General features: G+C 48.3%; 1 protein-coding gene across 2 annotated transcripts in view; it reads right to left on the bottom strand.

Annotated features, from left to right (window-relative positions):
• Adcy9 (adenylate cyclase 9) overlaps positions 1–13,796 on the bottom strand; it is a 132,725-nt gene that overhangs the window by 114,897 nt on the left and 4,032 nt on the right. The gene's annotated exons all lie outside the window — the stretch shown is intronic.

The raw sequence follows: 13,796 nt of genomic DNA, 5'->3' as shown, positions 1-13,796 counted from the left end.
TTAATACAATGTGATGGTTACTATGCTGGACTGTTTAGGGAATAAGAACATGAAAGAAAGAATGCACCTGTCAGCACAGATACAATTTTTCTCTGACCAGTTTCCATCTGAGATTGGTTGAATCTAATCGTGTGTAAGCCAAGGACGCTAAGGGCTGCCACTGGGCAGCTACGGGGTGCCAGCGGCGCCTGGGACGTGAAAACCCAGTGTCTCCAGCAGGCTGCAGTGGGGGCGGGAGAGCTCGTGAACAAGTAAGTGAAACACACACTGAGGGAGAGGACAGTGGAGGCACGAAACAGGCGGTTCCTAGGGAGGGACGTCCCAGAGCTGGGCTGTCTAGAACCTTCCACAGGTGGGCTGGGAGGACTCCTCAGTCTGAAAGCAGGGTTTTCTTCCTTCCCATTGCATTGCACCACCTGCTCTCCATAGTCACAGACACCTGTCCTCCGGCAGCACCGGTGGGGAGGTAAATACCACCTCCCGCCACCACTGCTGACGGCAAGAATGCGAATTAAAGCTTCCAAAGACCTTGAAGACACGCAGCTTTCTTCAGCGGCTTATTTCTCCATGTAAACAGGCTTATGCTTTGAATTTTCTTTTCAAAACAGACAGGAGTAAACTTTAGCTGTCTCTCTGCACAAACATATCAGAAAAACCAAATTAATAAGATTTCAATACCTGTAATTTCTCTGCTACTTAGAAATGCTATAGACTAAGAAGAAAATTTATCAAAGGCCAAGGGGGTTGTATAAAAAGGAGTTGGGGGCCAAACTACAGGAACACCCAGGAGCCCAAGATGGAACAATTCAGGTATCAAAAATAAGATATCTGGGGGCTGGGGAAATGGCTTAGCATTAAACTATTTTCCTGAGAAGCCTAAGGACCCTGGTTCGATTCCCCAGGACCCATGTAAGCCAGATGTACAGGGGTGCATTGTGTCTGGAGTTTGTTTACAGTGACTAGAGGCCCTGCCGTGCCCATTCTCTCTTTCTCTCTATCTGCCTCTTTCTCTCTTTCAAATAAAGAAATGTTTAAAAAGAAGGAAAAAATAAGATATCTGGGGTTGGAGAGGTGGTTGGCTGTTAAGGCATTTGTATGAAAAGTTAAAAGACCCAGGTTCAATTCCCCAGGACCCACATAGGCCAAATGCACAAGGTGGCACATGTGTCTGGAGTTCATTTCCAGTTGCTAGATGCCCTGGTATGCCCATTCTCTTTCTCTCCGCCTCTTTAACTCTCTCTCTCCCAAATATTAAAAACATAAGGGATGGAAATATGGTTATGGCACTTGCCTGCAAATCCTAAGGACCCAGGTTAAAATTCCCCAGATCCCATGTAAGCCAGATGCACATGGTAGCTCATGCATTTGGAGTTCACTTGCAGTGGCTAGAGACCTTGGCATGCCCATTCTCTCTCTCTCTCTCTCATAAGTAAAATAAAATAAATTGTTTTTAAATCAAAAAAAATAAGGCATGTGGCTGGAGAGATGGTTTAGCAGTTAAAGTGTTGGCTGCAAAGCCTAAGGACCCAGGTTCAACTCCCCAGAACCCACGTAAGCCAGACGCACAAGGTGACGCATGAACACAAGATAGTGCATGCATCTGGAGCTCCACTGCAGTGTGTAGAGGCCCTGGCATGCCAATTCTCCCTCCCCCTCCCTCTCTCATAAAAAATAAAATAAAAAAATAAGATATCTGTCATAGGATGGAATACGTGAAATAAAATGAAATCCAAGAAGAGTCTATTATGGATCCTTAAGAAAGCCATTGGCTACTTTACAGTATGTTAGAAACCAGCCCCACCATAAAAACTAATATTTCAAGAAAGGAATGGCACCAATGAAACATAAACCTTAGCACGTGAGCACACGTCTCCATGCTCCTAAGACTTCACAGCAGCCGAGACGGCGTGCGTGAGCACCGCCTGAGCAGGAAGGAGCTGGAGAAAGGCACGTTTGTCTCAAGGGCCTCGGCTCTCAGCGCCACGAGCTAGCCGACCTCTGCTACTGTGTACCAAGAACTTTTCAGAGCACTTAATCGGTTCTTAACACTTAACAGTTAATCCTCACAACCCCTCAGTGAGGTGGGCTCCAGTCTTTTCTCATACCTTCCTTTGGGCTAAAGACTGCCTCCAGCACCCAGGAACTCTGCCTGGCTGTGTGACGATGAGAAGTTACTAACCCTTGCTGCACTCTACTCCCCTCGCTCACACAGTGGAGATAACGCCCTCCCACTTCCCAGTCCTATCTGATAACTGGATGGCTTAGTGCATACGAGCTTGCATGACTATTTGATTAGTTTCTCCTTACTCACATAAGCTCCATAAGGGAAGGGCTATGCCTCTGTCTTCGTAACGTTGTCCATGTTTCACCAATGGCAGGGACTCATTCAACATTTAGTAAATAATTTTTTAAAAGAGAGCCAGGCATGGTGGCATACTCCTTTTTCTTTTTCATTTTATTTATTTACTTTTATCTGAGACAGAGAGAAAGAGAGGGAATGGGTGTGCCAGGGCCTCCAGCGACTGCAAACGAACTCCAGAACCCTGTGCCACCTTGTGCATCTGGCTTATGTAGGACCTGGAGAATCAAACCTGGGTCCTGAGGCTTCACAGGCAAGCGCCTTCGTTGTTAAGCCATCTCTCCAGCCTGGTAGCGCACGCCTCTAATTCCAGCACTCGGGAGGCAGAGGTAAGATTGCCGTGAGTTCGAGGCCATCCTGAGACTACATAGTGCATTCCAGGTCAGCCTGGGCTACAGTGAGACCCTACCTCAAAAAAACAAAAACAAAAACAAACAAAAGAAAAGTTTACAGTAGAACAACTGCTTTCCCTTGAGCTGCAGCCAATATCTCCATGCTCACAAAGCTGAGGATTTTCCCATAATTCCTCAATTATCTAGGGCCACATCATTGTAAGTACCTCAAAGCTTTGGGGACTCAGAGCTGCCCAACAACAATATTGCTGAGCTCCCAGGGGTTTCCAGTCAGGAAGCCGCCAAACCCCGGCAGCTACAGTTAACGAGGGCAGGCTGTCCGGGCTCCAGATTCTGGATACTTGCCCTTTTCAATCGAAGACGCTGACACCGGGCAGAGAGGCACCCTTCTGTGCGGTAGAAAATGTGACTCGCTTGGCCCTTAGTGACAGAGCCGTGCAGATGCAGGTGGGTCACCGTGCTGGTAAGCTTAACCCCACTCACGTCATCTCATGGGAGTCTCCCGCCGGCCCTGCCAGAGGGTCTGCCGGCCCGGCACACTGCGGAGCCTTTAGGCAGCTTGTCCAGACCCCATTGTAAAGAAACCACACAACTGAGAACGGAATCGTGTACTGGAAACCAAACCCTAACCCTCAGGTGAGTGTTGAAAAAAAATACAAATATAAAAGTGACATTCTCACAAAGGAGTTTTAAGGACTGGGTTAAAAATTTAATAATAATAATAATAATAATAATAATAATAATAATAATAATAAAATAAAAAAGTAAAACTTGGAACCAGAGTCACTGTCACAATGCCAGTTTGTTCCACATCTGAGACAAAGCATTCTGTGTGTGTGCGCGCGCGTGCACGTGTGCGTTACACATATATGTACCCCTGCATTCACTTGCAGTAGCCTGAGCCAAACATCAGGGCTCCTGCTCCGTCATCCCTTGGCCCATTCTTATTTGAACAGGAGTCCCTTACTGAAGCCTGGTCCCCACACTTGTCACTTTATCTGTTTGTTGAGAGCCCTGGCAATTCTTGGGTCTCTGCTACCCTAGGGGACTGGGGTTAGAGACCCATGTGGCCACCCCCAGTGGGTCCTATGGATCCAGCCTGCGCAGTCTTTCAGGGCCCCATGACTGCACAGGAAATGCTCTTGACCACCAGACAGCCACCTGTCCAGCTCCTGAGGCATTATCTTTTCAATCACATGGCTTACGGAAGCAGTGTTCAAAATGAGGTCCCCTGGACCTCTAGGAGTTCCCAAGGCCCCTGCAGGGTATTTGTAAGGTCACAGTAACACTAAGACCCCTTCAGCAGAAACTGGAGGCTCCACACTAACCAGTGCTCACCGTGCACTCACAGAGGAAAGCGCAGTGAAGAATGAATGCCCTTGATGAAGCAGGAAAAGTTAATGGCTGCTGAATCTCAACCTTGGGAGTATGTCTTTTTTAAGGTCTGTGTGATGAAACGGGAAGCACGCCTACAGCTCTTGTGTCACACATCAAGGTCCTGTGGCCGCCAGGAAAGGCCACCGTACAGGGGGCTGCTGTAAGCTGAACTGTTGGCTTTCTACGGAGCAGCACCTGACTTGACCTACACAGGAACTATGGTCACCCAGGCGAGGACTGGCAAACTGAAAAGTGAGTGAAATGAGCCTGTCGCTTCCAGGAAATTAACAGACAGCATTTGCTGCCAAATATTTAAAAAAAAAAAAAAAGTGCAAACATCTTTCAGGGCTGGGACATGGCTCGGTATTTAAGAGCACTTGCTGGGGCTGGGTACTTAGCAGGTAAGGCACTTGCCTACAAAGCCTCAGGACCCGAGTTCGATTCTCCAGGTCCCTCATAAGCCAGATGTACATGGTGGCGCATGTGTCTGGAGTTCATTTGCTGTGGCTAGAGGCCCTGGTATGCCTGTTCATTCCCACTCACTCTCTAACTCTCTTTCTCTCACTCTCTCTGTCTCTAATAAATAAATAAAAATAAAAATCTTTTAAAAGGGGGGGGAACACTTGCTGTGCAAACATGAGGACCCCTGGGATCCTGCTAAAAATCCCAGCATGATGCACAGTACTGAGGAGAGAAGAGACTGGAAGGTTGTTGGGCCTCCCTGGTCAGCCAGTCTAAGTGAACTGCAGGTGCCATGAGAGACTGTCTCAGGGAAATGAGGCAGAAGAGAGCGCCCAGTGTCCTCCTCTGACCTCCGCACATGTGCGCGTGCGGTGGCCATCTGCACACACACAAGAAAGCAAGACTGCGGAGAAGCGTCCATCAGCCACTGTGAAACCAGCATCTGCCCAATATTTAAAGACTTTCCTGAAGTCAGCACTCGGAACATTTGTATCTCCTAAGAAACCAGCATTTCCCAGATGGACGACGCACACTGTTAGAAAATCATACCTAGGAGAAGAGCCATTCAAAAGCCCAGTGACAGGTTGGAGAGATGGCTTAGCAGGCAAGGCACTTGCCTGTGAAGACTAAGGACCCAGGTTTGATTCTCCAGTTCCCATGTAAGCCAGATGCACAGGGTGGCACACGTGTCTGGAGTTCATTCGCAGTGGCTAGAGGCCCTGGCGCACCCATTCAATCTCTCTCTCTTTCTCCCTCTATGTCTTAAAAATGAATTTGTTAAAAGCCCAGTAAGATGCACCGCAGAAGCATGCAAAAGAGGGTAACAGGGCTCCGGGCTCCATGCTGCCTCAAAGCTTTAAGACATTGCCCCCTGTAGTGTTGGTGTGGTACCAAGAAAAGTACCCACAGTTACCTAAAAGGCTGTTAAAATGGTCCTCCACTTTACAAACACTCATCTGTGACAAGCCAGATCTGATACATGGCCATCAGGAGCCTGAATACCCAAGCAGCTAAGGAAATCCAGCTGACACAGTTAAAAATTAAAAATGATTCACATGGTAAAAATTTTCTATGTATGTTTTAAACTTTTTAAAATTCACTTTTTTAACCCAAGATATTAAACATATTTGCAAAAAGAATATAAGATGCTGTCTTCACCAAATTACTTTTTGTGCTTAAAAATACTATTATTTTTTGATATAAATGTAATTATTTTTATAAAAATGTTATTTAGGGAGCTGGAGAGATGGCATAGTGGTTAAGGCACTTGCCTGCAAAGCCAAAGGACCCAGGTTCAATTACCCAGGACCCATGTAAGCTAGATGCACAAGGTGGCACAAATGTCTGGACTTTGATTGCAGTGGCTAGAAGCCCTGGCGTGCCATTCTCTTTCTTTACCTACCTCTACCCTTCCCCCTCTCTAATGAATAAAAATAATTTTTAAATTTGTTAAAGATGATATTTAGGGGCTGGGGAGATAGCTCAGTTGGGAAAGTGCTTACCATGTAAGCATAAGGACCTGAGTTCCCCGCCCAGAGCCCAAGAAAGCACTGGGCATACTGGTTAGCTGGTCCAGCCACTTGGTGGGCCCCAGACCAATGGGAGACCCAATCTCAAAAAAAGGTAGATGGGAGCTCGAGACATGGCTCAGTTGTTAAGGCACTTTCCTGCAAAGCCTAAGAACCAGAGTTCAATTCTCCAGTACCCACATAAAGCCAGATGCAAAAGGTGGCACATGTGTCAGGAGCTCATTTGCAGTAGCTAGAGGCCCGGGCGCACCCCTTCTCTCCCTCTCCACACCCCACTTCTCTCTCTTGCAGACAGGGGACTTGCAAGATGGCTCAGTGGGCCAAGTACTTGCTGTGCAAGAGTGAAGAGCGCAATGCAGGCCTCCAGCACCCACGTGGATGCCAGGTGGGTGTGGTGGCCCATCTGTACATGTAGCACCAGGGAGGCAGACAGAGCTGGCAGCTAGAGTAGCTTAATCAGTGAGCCCTGGGTTCAGGTGAGACCCCGCCTCGGTATGGAAAGTAGAGTTTTCAAGGAAGGCACCTGATGTCAACCTCTGGCCTCCACAGACACACACACACCTGCACATGTACCTGTGCATCCACATGTGTGCCATACACATCCACACATCACACATGCATACACCTGCGGGAAAATAAAAAAGGTGCACAGTACACCAGGAATGATACTTGGGGTTACCCTCTGGCCTCCACATTCATAAGCACATATACATATGCACATACAAATAACACGTGAACACATGCATGCACATACACACACAAAAAAATGTTTGTATTAGTGTGATGGCATGATAAGTATATTATTATTTTAAAGAATTATGGGGGATGGAGAGTTGGGCATGGTAGCACATGCCTTTAATACCAGAATTTGAGAGGCAAAGGTAAGAGGACCGCCATGAGTTTGAGGCCACCCTGAGACTACACAGTGAATTCCAGGTCAGCCTGGACTAGAGCCAGACCCTACCTAAAAAAAAAAAAAAAAAAAAAAAAAAAGCTGGGTGTGGTGGCACACACCTTTAATCCCAGCACTCAGGAGGCAGAGGTAGGAGGATCACCATGAGTTCAAAGCCACCCTGAGACTACATGGTGAATTCCAGGTCAGCAGCCTGGGCTAGAGTGAGACCCTACCTTGAAAACTCAAAAAAAAAAGGAAGAAGAAGAAGAAGAAGAAACAACAAAGAATTATGGGGCTGGATCGATGGCTCAGTGATTAAGGCACTTGGCCTGCAAAGCCAAACAACCCAGATCAATTCCCCAGTAACAATGTAAAGCCAGATGTTTAGGCAGGACATGTATCTGGAATTTGTTTGCAGTGGCTGGAGGCCCTGGTATGCTCATTCATTCATATTCTCTCCTTTTCTTCTTTCTCTCATAAATAAAATATTTTTTAAAAAGAACTATGGAAATTTTTGTTTAAACTATCCTATCTCAATTTCTAAGATGATAAAATAAAGCAAACTGACATAAGCAAAAACTCTTCAGTGACCCCAATAACTTTTAGGAGTATGAAGGGATCCCAAAAACCAAAATATCTGAGAGCTACTGGCTTACAGAAAAAGCTCAAAACCCTGCTGGCCAGGCCCAGGACTTCATTCACCCTGTGCTCAAGTCCTTCCAGGTCCCAGCTCCCAGCCCGTCCAGCTAGGGACACGGCCACCACACGCCACCTCCGCTGCCATGGCCAGCCTTGGGATGCAGGGGCTCGACCCAGCACAGAGGATGCTGCTGGGCACTTCTTACCAGTGCAACCCTGATTTCCCAGAGCAGGCAAGTCTGCTCAAGGATGCTTGCTCTCACCAATTTTGAATCAAATTTAACCACAAGAGCCAGGCATGGTAGCACACGCCTTTAATCTTAGCACTTGGGAGGCAGAGGTAGGAGGATTGCTGTGAGATCGAGGCCACCCTGACACTTCAGAGTGAATTCCAAGTCAGCCTGGGCTAGAGTGAGACCCTACCTCGGGGAAAAAAATAATAATAACCACAAGGTTGTGCCTGGCTGGCACAGTGCCCTAGGTTCATTAGCAGAATGACATGTCACTCTCCAGTGTTCCCAGGGTCCTTTCCCTAGCCCATCCTTCTATCTGTGCAGGCCCAGCCATCCGTGAGGTGAGGGCTTCCCCTGGTCAGACTCAGTTCCTTCCCTTCTGTTCTGAGCGAGGCCTGCACCCAGCCAGCCTGGAGTTCCCATGTCAGTTCCCTTCCTGTTTCTAGATCCTGTAGGGAAAGGTCTTTAAGTACCGCAAACGCAAGTGTGAAGGACAGCCATGGTGTGCTGCTCAGTCCAGCTCTTCCTGTGACCAACAGCCTCCCGCCACCACGCAAGATGGGCCCCATACAGCTCTACTGATGAGTGCACAGGCACAAGCAATCTGGAGACCCCGTCACAGCACCAGTCCTGAGATCTCCAGCCAGCAGACGCACTCACGCGTCCATACATGCAAAGCGCAGTGTGCGGGGCTGGTTTTCAAGGGGACCATTCCACAACAAGGCAGACAGGCAACCTGACCGGTCAGGAGAAACACGGTATTACTACAGCCCGGCTGACTGCAGACCAGAGCCCTGAGGCTTCTTAGCGTATTCTATTTGCTCCTTTATTATTTTTTCCTTTCTTAGCAATTCTACCTGAAAAGATTCCCTTCTTTTCTTCTGCATTACACCAGCAGTTCAGCAAACCTCGTCCTTAACTTCTCCGTCAAAGGTTAATTCCACTCAAAAGCTTATCTTCAGAATTAACAGCTGTGTGCAGCTTACAAGAAGCCAGGCAAGTTGGTCCTGAAGGGCCTGGAAAGGGTGACACAGAAAAGGCCACACAAGGCAGCTGGGAGGGCAATCCCAGCCCTTGGGAGGCTGAGGAGGTCAAGGCCAGCCTGGGCTGCACGGCAAGACCCTGTCACAAACGGCGTCCACAGGCGCTACCCAAGCACCTGCTCCACAGCTGGCGGGCGTCCCCCCTCCCAGCTGTGAGCTGCGTGTCTGCGTCACCTCAGCTCAGCTCAGCTCAGCTACTTGTTTCCTGAAAGGCTGTGTTTCAACAAGGACCAGACAGCCCCCCTCAAGAATACAGATGGGGGGCTGGAGAGATGGCTCAGCAAGTACGAGTGCTTGCTGTGCAAGCATGAGGGCCTGATGCACCCTGAGTTTGATTTCCCAGCACCCACATAAGCAGCTGGGCATGGCCGCCACAAATGCCTTTGACCTCAGTCCTGTGGGTGGCAGAGGCCAGAGAACCACTGGGCCGTGCTGGTCAAAATGCCTGACTGAAAACTGAAGCCCAGAGTTTGGTGAGAGACTCTATCTCAAGGAAACATGTGGATAAACAATAGCAGAAGATACTTCAAGCTCTCCTCTGGCTTCCTCAGGTGCACACATGGGACACACACATCTGTACACATCGCACCACACACATACACACACACACACACACACACACACACACACACACAAAGAATGAAGGTTTTTAAAAGTGGGGGGCTGGGAAGATGATTTAGTGGTTAAAGACAGTTACTTGAAAAGCCTGCCAGCAGAGGTTTAATTCCCCTGTACCTATGTAAAGGCAAATACACAAAGTAGCACACCATGTCTAGAGTCTGTTTTCAGCAGAAAGAGGCCACGGGGCACCCATGCACATTCTCTCTGTGTCTCTGTCTCTTTCTCACAGATAAATTAAAAAAATATATACTTTATTTGGGGGCTAGAGATGTGGCTTAGTGGTTAAGCACTTGCCTGTGAAGCCTAAGGATCCTGGTTCGAGGCTCGATTCCCCAGGACCCACATTAGTCAGATGCACAAGGGAGTGCACGTGTCTGGTGTTCGTTTGCAGTGGCTGAAGGCCCTGGTGCGCCCATATTCTCTCTCTCTCTCTCTCTCTCTCTCTCTCTCTCTATCTCTGTGTGTCTGTCACTCTCAAATAAATAAAAATAAAACAAAAAAAGTGTATCAGGCTAAAAAAAGATAAAAGTTAAAAAATATTTTATTTTTATTTATTTGAGAGAGGAAAAGAGGGGGAGAGAGAGAATGGGCACACCAGAGCTTCCAACCACTGCAAACAAGCTCTAGATGTATGTGCCATGTTGTACATCTGGCTTACGTGGGTCTGGGGAATCGAACCAAGGTCCTTCGGCTTTGCAGGCAAGCGCCTTAACTGCTAAGCCATCTCTCCAGCCCACAAATAAATATTTTTGTAAAGAGAGCTGGTGAGCTGGCTCAGCAGTAAAAGGTACTTGCTTGCAAAGACTGTTGGGCAGGGTTCAATTCCCTAATGCCCAAGTAAGGCCACATGTACAAAGTGGCACATGCATCTGAAGTTTGTTTGCAATGGCAAGAAGCTCTGGCATGCCCATAGTCTCATATTCATTCATATTCTCTCTCCCTCTCCACCCTTCCCCCCGCCTCTCTCTCTTGTAAATAAATTAAAACTATTTATGAAAAAGGAAAAAAGTGGGGAAGAGCATTTTCAAGTGGGGAAGCAGGGCTGTTAGCTGATGGGTTGGCACCACAGTGGTAAAGGGCATGCTCAGGTAAGGCCAGGCCTGTCATGCTGTCAGAGGAAGCAAGGGAAACACATGGCTCTGAGCTCTCAGCTGACAGGCACATAGTTAGCTACTGAGGTGACAGCGTCCTCAGCTGTGGGTCTCTCCTCCAAGGGCTCCACAAGTCTAGAGTCTGGCTGGGGACTGTGTTTCTCCATGTGTGCAGCAAGGAGGAGGTCGCGCGAGGTGCCTCCTAACAGCTCTGCTTCCTGCCCCGAAATCTGCATCCACTGCAGGAAAAGCCAACAGCTCTGGATAAGAAACCGTGCGCAGCTCTTTATCACAGCCCACAGCAGGACAGAATGGCTAGACCCCTTGGGCTTCAAGGCTCACCTCAAATGCTGCAGGGGGACCATTCCTCCCATTACTCAAATTAGGCTGCTTCTCTTTTTTTTTTTTTTTGAGGCAGGGTCTCACTCTAGCCCAAGCTGACGTGAAACTCACTCTGTAGCCCAGGCTGGCCTTTAACTCATGGGAATCCTCCTACATCAGCCTCCGTAAGCCACCATGCCCAGCTGGTTCTTATTTTTATAATCACCCTCATTTTGTGGATTAATTCAAAAGTCCTTGCCCTTTGTAAAAAAAAAAAAAAAAAAACTTTCTCAGTGACTGGACACACAACCCCCTTTCCCCCCCTTCTCTGACACACACCCCGCTTAGAACTTAACATAAAACACATGTCACATTTACTCTTGGCTCCTCTTGTGACTCTACTGGTGAAGCTCCCGTTAGGAGATAATTTATTAACCATACACCTTATGACGAGAGCAGCAATTTTTTTCTCTATTTTGTGCCCTGCTGAATCTCCAGTATCCAGAACTGGGCTCCGCATAGAATAAATACTTTGTTGACTGAATGAGCAAGTCGGGGGTTCCAGGCCTGTTTCACATTCTGCAATTGGATCTGCATTCTCCAGTCACATCAGACCCTTTAAAGGCATCTCAAGCCTCCCGGACTCCAGTCCATCTCCGAGTTAGCCCCAGAAACTTAAAAGGCCATCTTCCCTTCCAGCCCTGAAGCTCAGCCACGCCCTCCCCCAGCTCGCTCGGAGTCCCGTCATGGTCACGTTATCGTAATGCTGCTCACACCTGCCCTTCCCTCCAGTGCCACTGCTGTTGCCTTCCCTCCGGCCACCATCCCCTACCTCGGACTTGCTCAGAGGGTCCATTGATCTGTGGCCCCACACCCTCCCAGCCTACACTCCCAGAACATGAAGGAGTGAGTTTCCTATAAAGACAGAACACATCACCTAGGCCTTGGCCATTAGCCCCATCAGTGGATGCCCTAAACCCTCCTCAGCCTACCCAGGTATTTCTGGCCCGGATGAACTGGGTTCTACTGCCCAACCCCACCGGGAAACATAAATGTAGCCTCTGTCCACACTATTCACTTCTCACTCAGCGCTCTGACCCCAACCCTCAGGATCCCCTCAGGAAGAGGCCCCTCTGAAGTGTCCCTCACACTCGGGCGGGCCGAGTCTGTGGCAACAGGGATAACCAGGAGCTTGCTGCGGTCAGGGGAGAGGGTGTGAAGGTGAAGACAGCCTCAGGCACCAGGCCGACCACACTCGTAAGAGATCCCGCTACACCCCTGTGCCATGAGTAGGGCTGGGACCCGGGCACTTTCAAAACGGGTCAGGGCACTGGCTTGACATGAACTGTGACTGCAGTCCTGTCCACGCTGTGTTGAAAAACGAGCCGAGCGCTGGAGAGATGGCTCAGCGGCTAAGGCGCTTGCCAGAGAAGCCTAAAGACCCCATGTAAGCCATATACACAATGGGGTACATGCATCTGGGGTTCTTTTGCACTGGCTGGAGGCCCTGGTGCGCCCATTCTCTCTCTCTCTCTCTAACTCTTTCTCCCTCAAATAAATAAATAAAATACAAAAATGAGCCGGGTGTGGTGGCGCACGCCTTTAATCCCAGCACTCGGGAGGCAGAGGTAGGAGGACTGCCAAGAGTTCGAGGCCACCCTGAGACTACATAGTGAAGTCCAGGTCAGCCGGTGCTACAGTGAGACCCTACCTCAAAAAGCAAGCAAACAAACAAAAAAGTTAAAATGAGCTGGGTGGGTGGGGAGATGGCTTGTCAGTAGAGTGCTTGCTTGCTGTGCAAGTGTGAGGATCTGAGTTCAGACCACCAGCGCCCTCAGAAAAGCCGGTATGGCGGTGAGCCCTCGGAATCAGTGCTACGGAGGCACAGACAGAGGACCGCAGGGGCGTGCGAGTCCGCGTGTCCACTGGAATAGGTGAACTCTAGGTTCAGTGTGAGACCTTGTCTCAACACAATAAGGTGAAGAGCAGATGAGGGAGATATCAAACTTTGACCTCCAATACACAAGGGATTTATGAATATCCATGTGCACATAAACACCACACAGACATACAAGCACACACACACACACACACCAAAAAAAAAACCTAAAAAGCAAAAAACAATTAGGAAAATGGTTCAAGGAAAGAATACTAAATTTAAAAAATACACCAGTTTAAGCCAGGCATGGTGGCACACACCTTTAATCCCAGCACTCAAGAGGCAGAGGCAGGAGGGTCGCCATGAGCTTGAGGCCACCCTGAGAACACAGAGTGAATTCCAGGTCAGCCTAGGCTAGACACCCTACCTCAAAAAAAAAACAAACAAACAAACAAACAAACAAACAAACAAACAAAAAGCAGTTTATCTAAGCCTTCTGTCTTTTCTTCCTTCCCCCCATTTTTCCCTTTCTCCTTCCATTTATAAACTTTTCCTTTATAAACACACATACGTATTAAATAAATTAAAGAAAAAGGTATGGGCTAGGGTGGTGATGCACACCTTTAATCCCAGCACCTGGGAGGGAGAGGTCGGAGGATTGCCTTGAGTTCAGGGATAGCCTGAAACTACAGAGAGATAGAGATCCAGGTCAGCCTGGGCTAAAGTGAGAGTCTACCCTGAAAAAGAAAAAAAACCTAAAAAGTAAAACTAAAATTAAAAAAGTAAAATTACAGGGCTGGAAAGATGGTTTAGCAGTTAAAGCGCACTTACTTGCAAAGCCTAAGGACCCAGGTTCGATGCCCCAGGAGCCACGTAAGCCAGACACACAGGGTGGCACATGCATCTGGAGTTCGTTAGCAGTTGACTAGAGGACCTGGCGCGCCCATTCTCTCCTATCTATCTATCTGCCTTTCTCTCTCTCTCTCTTTCTCTC

Source organism: Jaculus jaculus, chromosome 11 (genome assembly GCF_020740685.1).
Source record: "Jaculus jaculus isolate mJacJac1 chromosome 11, mJacJac1.mat.Y.cur, whole genome shotgun sequence".
NCBI lineage: Eukaryota > Metazoa > Chordata > Mammalia > Rodentia > Dipodidae > Jaculus > Jaculus jaculus.
Note: the sequence above shows the minus strand (reverse complement) of the source record. Positions and strands in the feature narration are given on the sequence as shown.